The 14,999-nt window shown below is 36.9% G+C and overlaps 1 non-coding gene across 1 annotated transcript; it reads right to left on the bottom strand.

Moving 5' to 3' along the window:
* Positions 1-1,914: 1,914 nt before the first annotated feature.
* On the bottom strand, positions 1,915-2,058 carry LOC115873416. The gene has a single exon (XR_004048413.1). It is a non-coding gene; the product is annotated as a small nucleolar RNA SNORA48 (small nucleolar RNA).
* Between the last annotated feature and the right edge of the window lie 12,941 nt (positions 2,059-14,999).

The raw sequence follows: 14,999 nt of genomic DNA, 5'->3' as shown, positions 1-14,999 counted from the left end.
TTTCAGTGACTGGAGTGGGGGCTGAAGCCTATATGTAAGTCCCTAGGCTGCTTTCACCTGGTTTGTCAGGCCATGCTTAGCAGCCTTTTTCCTTGTTTAATTAATTTTTTTTAATTAAGTGTTCAGGATGGCTAATAGAAAGCAAAGATCAATGAGGCCTCACTGGCACAAGAGGTGGTGTTGATCTAGGGCTCCGAAGTCATGCTAGGTGTGGGGAAGATATGCTGTTCAGATCAAGAAACATTCAGGTCAAGAATACACTTCCCCCTGCTCCCTGCAAGCTTGGAATGCTGAGCCAGCATGAAGCGCATGTCAGTGGCATGAGCTTCCCATGCTGACAGGAGCGGGCTGGCACAGCAATGCAGGAGCATTCAGGGCCATCAGTGTTGGGAGCATGTAGCAGGGCTCTATAGTGGCATGGGCCGATCTGAGAGCAGTCAGAAGCAGAGTGGGCATGTTGATGGGAAGCTTATTATATTCAAACTAAATAAAGATAGAGTAAGAAATAAAGAAAGTGAGGGATATATTAATAGAGTGTGGAAGATACTTTTGTCTTGAGGTCATGGAAAAATAATTTTTAAGGAGGAAACAATTTCAGATACTTTGGCAAAATCAATTAAGTAATGACTCAAAATTCCATTTAGATTCTAAAGTTAAGAACTTAGGTATAAGATAAAATAATAATATGAGTCATATTATGAAATAAAATGTGAAGGAAGTTATACTATTGATTAAGAAGTGCATGATAAGTGGGGAAAATAAAAAAGTTAGTATTTTCTTTCATGGAGTTAGAAAGTAAATTGTACACTGGATTATATTCTGAAAGAAACAGAAGACCAATAAAAGTCTTTTAAATGGAAAATAAATAAGCATATTCCATATGCTGAGACAAAAGGACCAAAGTGTAAATAAAGTTGGATATCAGCAATGAATCAGTGCCCCAGATGAAGCAACAGTGTAATAAGATTAGTATTATAGACAAAGATTTCATTCTTGGGAGTAAGATGGGATATGTGGAAAAAAAAAAAAAAAGGAAGCATATGTGTGGACAAATACATAGCTAGGTCAACAGGCATGTATATGAGTTTTAAGATGCTAGGAAGATAGTTGATATAATTCCCATCTCATATCCTGTACATTATTAGAAGAGAATAAAGTGAGTTCATCTGTTAGGGCTGAGAGAATCAGAGTGAGTCAACGAACACAAACTCACTAACTTGTCTATTTCAACTCTGAATGACCCTAAAGGGTAAAGTAGAACTGCTCATGTGGTTTTCCGTAACTTTTACTCTTTACTGGAGTAGAAAGCCTCATATTTTTCCTGCAGAGTATATGTTGGTTTAGAACTGTTGACTTTGTTTTTAGAAGCCCAACCCACTATGCCTCCAAGGCTCACTCAGGGTGAGGTGAGGTTGCAAAATAAAATTTTAAAAATAATTAAATAAAATGTGGTAAAAATTTAGGATAGCTGATATAAGAGATAAAATCTCAATGTGAAAGATTGGCACAATATCCTTAGCAAGAGACTCAAAAACACAATGATTTTGAAGATAACCCAAAACTAGGTAACATTTTACTCTTTTTTACTGACAAACATTGTGAGTCAGAGTTAGCTCAAAAGTAACTAACAAAATCAGCAACACCAAAGAAAACTGTCCATAGGACAGTAAAAATAATTCAAAGCTTTATTGGGATTATTTAACTGAGTCTAGATATGTTATTTTCAGAACATAAATTAGTAGTGTGGTTATTATAAGTGGATGCAAGATGTAATTTGACTAGGTCTCAGGTTGACTATTTGTATGAATTTTTCAGAAAACCAGAAAGGAGGAAAGAAGGTAGATAATAATGCTTAATTAACATCTCTATGTACTAAGAAGCTTTATATATATATATATATATTTTTTTTTTTTTTTATGTGCCCTAGGCATGAAACAGCTCTGGCCATGATCTAGCCATCGAACTAGGATGAACAAAGGACTGCCAGTCTGCTCTGCCCCTGACTGATATAAGAGCACCACCAACAATCAGCTGTCTCTTTGCCCATAGCCAGGGGTTGCTTTATACATATTTTACTAAAGAGAAAATTCAGGTGATATATCATATTGTGAGAAAAGTCATTGTGAGAAAAGTCATTTTAAGTCGTTGTGAGAAAAAAATCTCAAGTCTTAAATGGCAAAAAGTAAGATTTAACCCAATGTCTGTCTCATTTTATATTTAGAGATTTTAACAAAACTGTGCCAACTAAGATTTTCAAAGCATAAAAGCATTTACTAGGTAGATAGAGAAAATAAAAAAGAAAGTGAAAGGGCTTTTGCAGAAATTGTTCTTATGCTTGAGCTCATTGTTGCAGCTACTGTGTAAATCCAACTTGTTGATATAATGCATATAACCTTATATGCATTGTTCACAATTTTACCAAGCCAGGTGTTCTTCTTTAGGGACTAATATCACCTAAAAACATGTCCAAAGTATGTGAGACGTCTCGCTATCCTGGTCTCTAAGGAGCATTCTGGCTGTACTTCCAAAACCAATTTGCTGGTTCTTTTGGTAGTTCATGGTACTTTCATTATTCTTTGGCAGCACAGTAATTCAAACATTTCAATTCTTCTTTGATCTTACTTATTGTTCAACTTTCACATGCATATGGCATGATTGAAACTACCATGTCTTGGGTAAAGTTCAGCTTAGTCTTACAACTAATCTTCCTCAAGGTAACCTCCTTACTTTTCAACATTCTTTTCAAGAGGTTCTTTCCAGTAGATGTACTCAATGCATTATATCACTTGATCTCTGCACTCCTGCTTCCGAGAGGGTTGATTGTAGATCCAAGTACAATCAGCTCCAAGAATAAATAGGAGTGGAAATCTTTATCTTCCTCCCATGGAACAGCTGGATATTTTAAATGGCTGGCCTTGTGATTATCAACCCAATGAGTAACCACTATGTGACCAGGGCTCCTAAATGATCCTATAGAAGATGTAAAAGAATGCAAGTGGGTATCTTGGAAATGGGAATTTGTAGGTTGAAATTTCCGAGATGAATGCTAGCTAAGTCACAGAAGTTCTCAGAGTACTTCTACACAATGCAAATGTAACATGCCAGTGTGACAGTTAGGTGTTATGTCATCTAGGTAATCCTGGGTAAAGGTGGAAGGGGAGCCCAAGCTACCAATCTCCTTGGAGGTGTGGCCTTTTGTATAAGAAAGAGTGGAATTGTCCCTGTCCCTTCGCCTTCTGGGAGAACTGGGTCTTACTTATAGTTCCTTGATCTGTTGTATCACCTGATAATTTTAGGGGCTGTAAGTGGACTACTAATGGTGAATTCCTTCCCAACTTTGAGTTCATTTACTTATGCATTTAACAGGCTGTATCCTATGCACCCTCCCTCTGCTTCATCATCCTGCTTCCTATTCCTTAGCTTTCATGAGTCAGCTGAAGTGTGATTTGAACTGGGCTGGACTTTCCTACTTTTATTACTGTATACGCCATTTTTGGCATAAATCTTTTTAAATTTATAAACAAATACAAATTTCATTGTGCTTCTCTAGAGTACTCAACCCAGCTCAGTGGATTTCAGCTGTCACAAAACAATGAGGCTGGTGGAGGGATTGAATTCTCCTATGGGTGAAATGGTCCTAATGTGGGAAGATTTAGATTTGCAAAGGAGCTCCTTTTATGAGTGCTAAGTACCATTCAGTCAGGTCTAAGTCATAGTGACTCAATTTACAACAGAATGAATCACCCCTGATCCTAAATTATCCTGACAATCATTTTAATGCTTAAACCTATTGTTTCAGCTACTGTGAAAATCCATCCCTTGGGGGGTAGGGGGTATTCCTCTATCTTACTGACACTGTACTTTACCTACCTTAGTGTTCTTCTCCAGAGACTAGTTTCTTCTGATAACAGGTCTAAAGTAGTTGAGCTGAAGTCTTCTTCTATCTAGTAGTCTGACTGGACTTTCGAAACTTTTTCGGTATATTCAAATCATCTTCACCAGTAGCATAATTCAAAAGCATCAATTCTTCAGCTTTCCATATTGATTGTTCAGCTTTTTCATGTATATGAAGTGATTGAAAATACCATGTCTTAGATCAGGCACTGTTTAGTCCTAAATGGTGTCATTGCTTTTTAAAACATAAAAAAAATTATTTCATAGAACATTTGCTGTATGCAATGTGCTGTTTGATTTCATAACCACTGTTTATGTGGATGTTGATGATGGATACCTGTAAAAGAAAATCCTTGACAACTTCCATACTTTCTCCATTTACCCTGATGTTTATTTTTGGTACATTTGCAAGGGTTTTATTTTTACTGTTCCCATGTTGTTATGGTCCAATCAATATTGAAGATTGGAGTCATTCATCTTCACAGATAAGTCCTTCAAGCAACATTATGTTATCTGTATATAACACGAGTTTTCCCCCAATCTTAGTGTTGCTTTCTTCTTCATATGGTCCAATTTCTCAGAGAAGATGAGAACCTCAACATGAAGTATTGAAGGTACAGGTGTTCAAATCTTCATGCTGGCACTTTTAGGTGTGAATGTTGGGAAGTTACTGTCCTGTCTAAGTTATGAGACACACATCCTCAAACAATGAATGAGAAAAGAAAAACATTTTATTTTATTTTACCATTTGATTTAAATAAGCCTTTATTTTCAATCAAGTTAATAATATTCTGAGTTAATCTTGGGAATTGCACAAGTGAACTTTTAAGTAATCCCTTAAGACTTGTCTAAACCTAGAACTTTTTTTTTCAGAATTAATAAGTGACTTATAAATTTATTTACTTCACTTTGGGTAACAATGATTAAAGGAGGATAGCTTACATCAGTGGAAATTGGCAAACATCCTTTCTTTGTGGTCTTGCTCTCCATTTACTTTGAATAGAGAATAATACAATAGATCAATCTAGATCAATTTAAAGTGCTGCACTATTAACCAGAGCATCTTTTTGGTTTGTTATAATTTATTTCAACAAACCATAGACAAATGGTTTAACTTTAGGGATTTATGATAAATAAGATTAGTGGGAAGGCATAAAGGCAATGATTTCACTAACAGTATTTCACATTATTGTTAGAATAGATGGTTTCTGAAGTGGTATCAAGGATCTGAAAAGCAATTTTTGAAACATTATTCAACAGAAGCAGAAGATAAAAATGCTATGTTAGGTAGGCTTCTCCAGAGAAACAAAACCAGGACACTTAAGATTAGATAGATAGATAGATAGATAGATCGATAGATGATAGATAGATAGATAGATAGATAGATAGATAGATAGATAGATAGATAGATGATAGATAGATAAGTTTATATAGCAAGAAGGAATAAAGCAGCTAACTAGTCCACACAGCAGTACAGAGGGTTGAGTTCAACTCACTTTCATGGAACAGCTAATATAATGAAAGTCCTTCAGCTCGCTTAGGCTGCTGGTCCAAGGTCAAAGAATCAGACAACATATTCTTCCCTGAGGAAAGACAGGCAGAGTCTGCCCAAAGACAGCAGGGTTAGTCAGCAACTGTCAGTATCAAGGGAGTTTAGCAAAGCAGGTCCTAATGGGATCTCAAACCCAAATGATGCAAGGTGACAGGATTCAGCAACCTCAAGCTCAAGGGATGTGGTGTGGCAAAACAGGTTTCTACGGAGCCTTATGCTCTATAGACATGATCCTTGGGTTGACTTAGCCCACAGGTAGTGCAACACAGGTTGAAGCAGAGAACTAGATCAAGCAGCAGCAAGCTGGTCCAATCACAAGGGAGCAAGAGGAAGATGGGATGTTGGCTGTCTTTATTTATCTCCATTGCCCTCCAATCAAGCTGCAACCTGATTAAAATTCGCCCACATTGTCCCTATTGGCCTAGTTGGCACAATAAACCTAACTACCATAAATGTTTTTTAAAAATAAATAAAAGGTCAGTGAAGGGCACTAGTCAGGATTTTCTGTGAAGACAAAGGAACCCTAATTATGTATCAGAGGCAAAATATGACCACATATAAGGTAGTTGTATTCTAGTAAGTGCCACATCAGGTTTGAACACATGACATTAACATAGCCACTTTTTCATTCCCATTACCTTCAAGTACTTCTATAACACAACTCCTTTATCCCAGACACAATACTACAATCTGTGTGCAAGAAGACACTGAAAATGGAAAACTTTTATCTTTCACATTGGATAATATATTTATGACACCTTTCCTTATGCAAAGAAGGTGGTCCTAAAAGTTTGTCTATTAATAATTCTGATGTGTCCAGTAAATTTATCTTGTTATTTAAATTAGTTTATCATACATTTCATTCCTTATTTTTTCCAAATGCAATATAGTAGTAGAATTTATATCACCATTCTTAAATATTTTTATTTTGCCTTAGATTCCTTTTTTCTTGCTAATGAAAGGGTTATAGAAAAATGTTTGTAGTCCAGGAAACTTTAAGGAGCAGCTCTATTGAATAGGAATCCACTTGATGAAGTATGTTTTGCCCTAAACCACGGAGCCCAGAATACTTGAGAGCAATATTATTTTCATGCACGTGCTCCTTTTCACATTTCTTTTTGACAAAACTTATTTCCTCCTAGTTTTACCTAATAAATTCAGTCAAACTTGGTTGATAATGATGAAAGATGACAATGATTGAAATTATCTTAATATATTATGACACTGGCTGATATTTTATGTCACCATTTCCTTCAGTGCTTTCTTGTAAGGAAATTAGTGATTCAGGAACTTTTGGCCTCACTTAATAAGGAGATATTTTGCAACCTAGTGCTTTCCTCATGAACTGAAAACACCTCAGTCAAGGAGTTAATCTTGGTGTTGTGGCTTATATCATGAAGAGATCATATAGTATTTGGTTTATGAAATCAGAAGGTACAGATGAATTTTTAGCACCGTAAATGATAGAATGTAACTCTGCCCAAATATCTCTAATCAAGAGTTATCAGTGATCAAGTAGGGGAAAGTAAGTTCTCCACAAAGTGTTGTTCTGAGTGTTAATAACAATTATGTATGTGGAAAATTCAGAAGGGCTCTCTGCTATTTGCATGCTTTAATTTAATAGTAAAAGATGGAATCAGAGATAAGTTGCAAAATAAGTGCTCACGTTCCATTAAGGAAAAACTCTTAGTTTTAGTACTTGCATACTTTCTATTATGACACTTGTTGAAATATGATGGAAATACCCTCCTCAAATAGAAGAATTAATGGTGCCAATCTTAAACATAAGGCTCATGAAAGGGCTAATATAACCTTTTCTGGGTCTCCCGCTACAGAGTTGTGACCCATAATTTTTCTGTTCTAGAATCCTATATCTGTCTTGGAAATGTACATCAAGAATGCTCCTTAGAAGCAAGGATGGCAAGACTTTGTGGTATATACTTTGGATATATTATCAGGATAGACTAGTGCTTCGAAAGCTGCAGGCCCTCGACAAGAGGGATTGAGACAGTGTCTGCTACAATGGACTCAAACAGAACAATTGCAAGCATGACACAAAGCCATGTGGTTTTCTTTGTTGCACATAGAGTAATTATGAGCTGGAATTGATTCCGTGGCACCTAACAACAAGAACAAAAGCTACGTATCCTGGGTTATTGGTGTTAATACAAATGTTTATAATGTTCAGGGGTGTTGAGTAGTTTTTCTTCTAAAAAGGGAGTTGTAGCCTATATAATTCTGGGAATCGATGCTTACATGATGGAGAAATGATGAAGTTAAATTGATGAACAGGAAATTTCAAAAGTCAGCTCAAGAAGACAAAGCCAAATATTAGGAAATATTCACAGTCCTAGAGTGAAAATAACAACAAAGGAAGGCATTCAATTCAATAAATCTTAAACTGAAGAAACTAAAGAAAAAATTCAACTTTTGAGTTGCTATGCTCAAAGATTCTATGGGCAAAATATTGACTGATGAAGGAAGTATCAAAACATGAAAGAATTATACCAAATAGAATGAGTCGATACTTAACCATTTCAAGAGCTAGCATATGATGAAGACTTGATGGCAATGGAGGAAGAATTCCCAGCTGCACTGACAGCATTAGCCACAAATGAGGCTTCAAGAATTAATGAAATACCAATTGAAATATTTCCACAAGCTGATGAATCACTGGAAGCACTCACTCATCTTTGCCAAGGAATACTTTGCCAACTGACTAGAAGAAATCCATATTTGTACGCATTGCAAAGAAAAGTGAGCTGATAGAATGAAACAAAATTATAGAAAAAATCCTTGATACATATGAAAGTAAATTCTTGCTGAAGATCATCCAAAAACTATTGAGAGGGAGATATCAGAGGTTCAGGTCAGATTCAGGAGAGGACATAGAACAAGGGATTGCTGAATTCACATGGATATTGGTTGAATGCAGAGAGCGCCAGAAAATGCTTATGTCTGTTTCATTGACTATATGCAAAGGTATTCCACTGTGTATATCAAACTATGGACAGGTTTGAGAAGAATTAGAATTCCAAGACACTTCATTGTGCTCATTTGTAAGCTATAAATGGATCAGGAGGTAGTTGTGTGAACAGAACAATGGAATACTGCATGGTTTAAAGTCAGGAAAAGTGCATATCAGGGTTGTATCCTCTCAAAATACTTATTTAATTTGTATGCTGTCAAACAATCAGAGAATCTCGATAGATGAATGTGCCATCAGTATTGGAGAACAACCTGTGATATGCAGATGACACAACCTTGCTTGCTGAAAGTAAGGAGGACTTGAAGCACTTGCTGATGAGGTTCAAGGTCTATAGCTGTTAGTATGGATTATACCTCACTGTTAAGAAAAAAAAATCCTCACTACTTGATCAATAGGTAACATTATCATGAACAGAGAAAATATTTAAATAGTTAAGGATTTTGTCTTGCTTGGATCCACAATGAAAGCTTGTGAAATCAGGAGTCAAAAGATCGAACAACACATTGCATGACGTATGTCTGCTATACAAGACTGCATCAAGGTGTTGAAAAGCAAGCATGTTACTTTAAGGACTAAGGTGCACCCAGTTCAATGCATGACATTTTTGATTGCTTTATTTGAACATGAAAGTTTCACATTAAATAAGGAAGACCAAAGGAAAATGAATGCATTTGAACCACCACATCAGTGATTAATATTTAAAAACTAATGGACTACTAAATAAACAAACAGATCTGTCTTGGAGAAAATCCAGCCAGAATGCTCCTGGGAGGCAAGGAAGGCAAAACTTTGTCTCAAGTACTTTGGGTATGGAGTCAAGAGAATGGTGCTGGACTGGCGGTGTTTCACTCTGCTGTGAAGTGGAACGGACTCTATAGTACTTTACAACAACAACATGTGTACGTGTTGTAACATTATTGAATATTGCAATCAACATACTAAGTGGAGTAAATCTACACAACAGAAAAATTGTATGTAATTACATGTATATAAAATATCTAGAAGAGTAAAAAAATGTATTACTAGTGCTTACCATAGATTTATTGCTTTAAAATTATTGAGTTTCTATTTGGGGTGATGAGAATCTTTTAGAAATAGGTAGTGGCTTTGATGGATGCACACAATGGGGAAATTAATGGCACAAAATTGTACACTTAAAACTTGTTAGAATGGCAATTTTGACATACATTATCTTACTAAAATAAAAGTAAAACAAAAAGCAGTTATTTTTTTTAAAGACTCCTAATTGGAAGTAGAAGAATAGCACAAATGTTATTTTTAAAAGGGTAGTAATAGCTAAAAAAATAATCTGGGCTGAGAAGCATTTAAAAGTACTGTATCCCTGTGCTTTAGTTTCACAAAAGAAAGTACTACACATTCCACCAGCAAAATCTACTAAATAAGTGGATTCTCCTCAAGTTTTCAGTCCTATAAGCTGAGGTAAGCATGCTAATGATTATCCTCTGAATATTGAAGTTTGTATATTGTTGGTCTTGCAGTTATTATTAGGAGCCATCAAGTTGGTTCCAATTTCTAGGGACCCTGTAAACAACAGAACGAAACACTACCCAGTCCTGCACAAGCCTCACAGTTGTTCCTGTGCATGGGTCCACTGTGGTAGCCACCAGATTCATTCATCTTGCTGGGGGTCTTCCTCTTTTTTTTGTCACTGCCCTTCCACTTTATCAAGCAGGATGTCCTCCTTCGGGGATGCGCTCTCCTGACAATATGTCCAAAGTATGTAAGACAAAGTTTTGTCATGCTTGCCTCTGAGATGCACCCTGACCATACTTCTTCCAAGACAGAATAGATTGTCCTTCAGCAGTTCATGTTCACTTCCATCTTCTTTTCCAGAAACAAAATTCAGATGCATCGATTCTTCTTTGGTATTCTCTCCAACTTTCACATGTGCATGAGGCAATTGAAAATACCATGACTTGGGTCAGGAGCACCTTTGTCTTCAGAGTAGCATCTTGGTTTTTCAATATTTGAACGAGGTTTTGTGCAGCAGGTTGACTCAATGAACTTTTTGGTTTCTTAACCGCCGCTTCCATGAACCCTGCTTGTGGATCCAAGCAAGACAGAATCCTTGACAACTTCAACCTTTACTCCATTCATCACGGTGTTACCTGTTGGTTCATTAGTGAAGATTGTGACATTGGGTCATAATCCACACAGGACATGCTGTGAGTCCTCCACACTTTCAACCAGTAATGTTGTATAATATACATATCTCAGGGTGTTATGGTAATAAGTCTGCCTCCAATCCTGATACCACATTCTTCTTCATATAATCCAGTTTCTCTAATGATTTTCTCGTCATACAGATTGAATAAGTATAGTGAGAGGATATAACCGTGATGTACACCTTTCCTGATTTTTAAATCTGTAGTACTCCATTGTTTTGTTCACACAATGGCCTCTTAATCTATGTACAAATTCCACAGGAGCCCAACCAAGAGTTCAGGTCAGTATGTAATGTATGATTCGTTTGTATTATAGATTAAAGGTATCATTACAATTTTTAAACTCATATCTGTTTCCAAATTTTCCTTTTTCAAATATATTTTGGGAAAGGATGTCAGTCTGCTGATATACAGTATCTGGTGGTTTGATTAATTAGTCCCACAAAATGTATGAGAAAGCAGAAGATAAACTGCTCCATACCATGTTCCAGAATCATTTGGAATAATATTGAGGATACCTGACTTGACCAATGAGCAAGATCCTCAAAAAGAATGTCTTATCTTTTGACATTTCTGAAATCCATTTAGCAGTTTCAGGGTGGTATGTCAGATGAGACCCATCAACGTACTTCATTCTCCAGCTCTACCCAGCTTAATTGGCATATTAGTGTATGCATCCATTCTGTGATAAAAGAGCAAATGTCTACTGATTGGCCCAACCTGACTGGTTAGTTTTACAAGGCTCGAAGGGTGCTTAGAGACAAGGAAATCATTCAGAGAAACTTGCTAGTGACGTGTCAAACTGGGCACACTGAGTGCAGGGAAGAACAGGTCAACACACACTCTTCTAGTTGTCAGAAAACTCTGACAAGAGAATTGGAGGCAATATGAGGACGTAACTTATACTTCGATTCTCTCTCTTTTCATGAAGTGAGTTACTAAATGCTGCATTCAATATTCTCCAAACTTTCTTGGAGACATCAGCCTAGGACACAGAACTATTTTTTAATAGAATTCTGAAGAAAAATGCTCCATTCTTGATAATGAGGTTTTGAATTTGGGTTTTTTTGTTTTGGTTTGCTTGTTGGTTATTTCAGGATGATAGGTTCCATTTTTATAGTTGTCATTTGTATCCTTTGGGGCATGCTAGTGCATGCTTGTACCCTTAGCCAATCTGCCCTCCTAGATACGCTTTGGTGTTGGTTGTGTCTCCTATTGGATGTGACAGGGCCGGGTTAACTGTTTTGACCTGTATTGTCTGAAAAAAAGAAGAGACAGCTACTGGCACAGGGATAGGTTTCTGTTTTATGTTTCCATTTATTTATATATTCCTTTAATATTTTAGTTGCACTTATGCTTAACAGGAGAAATAACAGTAGTCTATTCCTGTAAAGATTTACAGTTTCAGAAACCCAAAACGGCAGTTGTACTACGTCCTTAAGTATCACCAGGAATTGGAAATGACTCAATGTCAGTGAATTTGGTTTGGTCATCACCCACGGGGGACTGTTCTAGATGCTGAGAGCAGCAGTAATAACTATATTCAATCCAAAATGGTTACCAGATCTCTAGCCATCATCACTGTATTCTAGGAAATTTGAAGGGCAAGGTATATATATCCAAGTAAAATCTGTAGTTTTCCTTTTAAAAAAAATTTGTTCAAAATTATAGGCCAACTCTCATAGTTTACTATCCTTTACTCACACAGATAGCCCCATCTACCAGGTATATTAGTTCTCATGGATTTATATTAGGGTGTATTATGGGAATAAAAGCAGAGGAATATTAGGTAGACAACTAACAATACTGATTCAAACCCAAATTCATTTCTATCTAATAAATGCCATATCATAGTGACTGTATAGGATAGGGTATAACTGTCCCTGTGGTCTTCTGAGACTGTAGCTCTTTATAGGAGTACAAAGCCCCATCTTTCTTCCAAAGAGCTCTGGTGGTTTTGAACTGCTGACCTTGTGGTTAGCAGTCCAACACATAACCATTTCACTAATAGACCTTCTCATAATCTCTGACACTCCTCCCTAACACCCTTATCCGCATAGTAGCAAACTGGTTTCTTGTCGTTTTCTAGCTACAATCTAATTTAGTCTAGTATCTAAAATATTATACAACGTTTTCTCCATCTCCTTTTCAGTATTCAAGTTCATTATTACCACTTATCAGTGGTTCCATTTGTCGTGCTGTGATGGCTTGTGTGTTGCTATCGTTCTCAAAGCTATATCACTGGTATTTCAAATGCCAGAAGGTTCACACAAATGAACAGTTTTCAGTGGAGCTTACAGATGAAGACCAGACAACCAAGAAGGAATAACTAGGCTGCTCACATTAGAGGAAGTCGCAGCTGGAAACCTTACGCATAGCTTCGAAATAATGTCAGACATTGAAGGCCTAATAAATGGGAGCAGAACATTGTGGGAAAGAATACCAAATGATGGGCCTCTTGGGTCAGAAGGTTTGGGATCATCTCGGATCCACCCCTATTCACGATACGAGTGGGTTCTAAAGGGCACGATCTGCAATCAGAAAATTTAATACATAGGAAATAAAAGGGATAGCCTAAGTTGGAGCCTAGGGCTCCTGACGTATTGGAGTCAGGCCCAAATGCATTCTCTGCGCACAGCCTGCAACACGTGACAAGTTTACACAAAGGGACAGTTCACTATTCTTTGAAGGTTTACAAAGAAGCATTAATACATCAGCCAAGTTATTCACAGACCTGTGAGGCAGACAAGGTTGGGAACATGAAAAAACTGGTAAGTTTTCAGAGTGCTGCCTTTTGCAGCTTTAGTCAGGGACTAGGAGGCAAGTGTCCATTGACCTCAGGCAGAGACAGGCCAGCCATTGCTTCATCATCTCCCGTAGCTGAGCCATTAGCATTCTCTCATGGGCTGCGAACCATGGAAGGTGGCAGTCCTGTCCTGTTTGCCTAAGGAGCAAACCTCTTTTCTCTCACAAGAGGACACTCAAAATGTGATTCAGAAGAACCTGTTTCTCAGAGTGGAGTCGCCCATGGTGACAGAAAAGGTGTAAAGGCTGTGGGGGTGGAGTCTTGGAGATCTTTGTTTGCTGATGGAGTATGATCAAGGTAAGAAGAAACAGCTTACAAACTCTGCTAGATTGGAACTTGGAATGTGCAAAAGATGAACCTAGAAAAATTGGAAGTGGTAAAAAGAGATGGAAAGCAGTAACATGAATATCTTAGGTATTAGGGAGCTAAAATGGACTGGTATTGGCATTTTGAATCAGAATATTACATGATTTTCTTTGCTGAGAATAACATAATCAGATGAATATCAGGACATTAATTGTGAAAAAGAAGATTGTAAAATTAATCTTGACATACAACGCTGTCTGTGATAGGATTATATCTGTCTACCTTCAAGGATATTCTGTTAATACAACTATTATTCAAATTTATACACCAGCGATAAACGCTAGAAATGAAGAAATTAAAAAATTCTTCTAACTTCAGTCATCAATTGATCAAACATTCCATTGAAATGCATTGATAATTACTGGCTATTGGAATGAAAATTTGAAAACCAAGAGGAAGGAGCAGCAGTTGGGAAATATGGACTTAGTAATAGGAATGAATCTGGAGATGCATGAGAGAATTTTGCAAGAACAATGACTTGTTCTTAACAAATACATTTTTAAACAACACAAAAGGCAACTGACTATACATAAGGACTTCTGCAGATGGAATTCCCAGAAATCAAATTGCCAACATGTGGGAAGGCACAACAGAGAAGCTTCATATCAGCAGCTAAATCCAGGTCAGAAGAAGACCATGGAACAGACCATCAATTGCTCATGTGTGGTTCAGGTTGAAGGAAGCCGAAGAACCTCAGAGCTGTTCCAGGAGGATCCCAAGTACAACCTTGAGTCTATCCCACCCGAGTTTGGAGATCTTCTCAAGAACAGAGTTGTCAAATCTGTTGAAGACTAATAACAGAAATTCTAATGAGCTGTCAGAGGACATCAAGAACCTCATTCATGAAGAAAGCAAAAAGTCATTAAAAAGACAATAAAAATAAATTATCAAAATGAATGTCAGAAGAGTCTCTGAGATTTGTTCTTAGTCAGAGTAGCTAAAGCAAATGGAAGAAATGATGACCCAACAGAATGTTCAAAATATTGAATGCTATCACATGCAAGTAAAAGTTTGATGATCATACAACAATGTTGCAGCTGTACATCGACTTCCAGAGTCCCAGACTAGATTTAAGAGAGGGGGTAGAGCAAGGGATATCATTGCTGATGTCTGATGGATCTTGTCTGAAAGCAAAGAATACAAGAAAAGAGTTTACTTGCGTTTTATTTACTATGATAAGGTTTTCAACTCTGGGGATCATAACAA

The sequence above is a fragment of the Echinops telfairi genome, unplaced genomic scaffold (assembly GCF_000313985.2).
Source record: "Echinops telfairi isolate 266 unplaced genomic scaffold, ASM31398v2 ScPeMD7_7468;HRSCAF=8506_0, whole genome shotgun sequence".
In the NCBI taxonomy this organism is placed as follows: domain Eukaryota; kingdom Metazoa; phylum Chordata; class Mammalia; order Afrosoricida; family Tenrecidae; genus Echinops; species Echinops telfairi.
The sequence above is the reverse complement of the archived record's forward strand: the minus strand, read 5'-3'. Positions and strand labels throughout refer to the sequence as shown.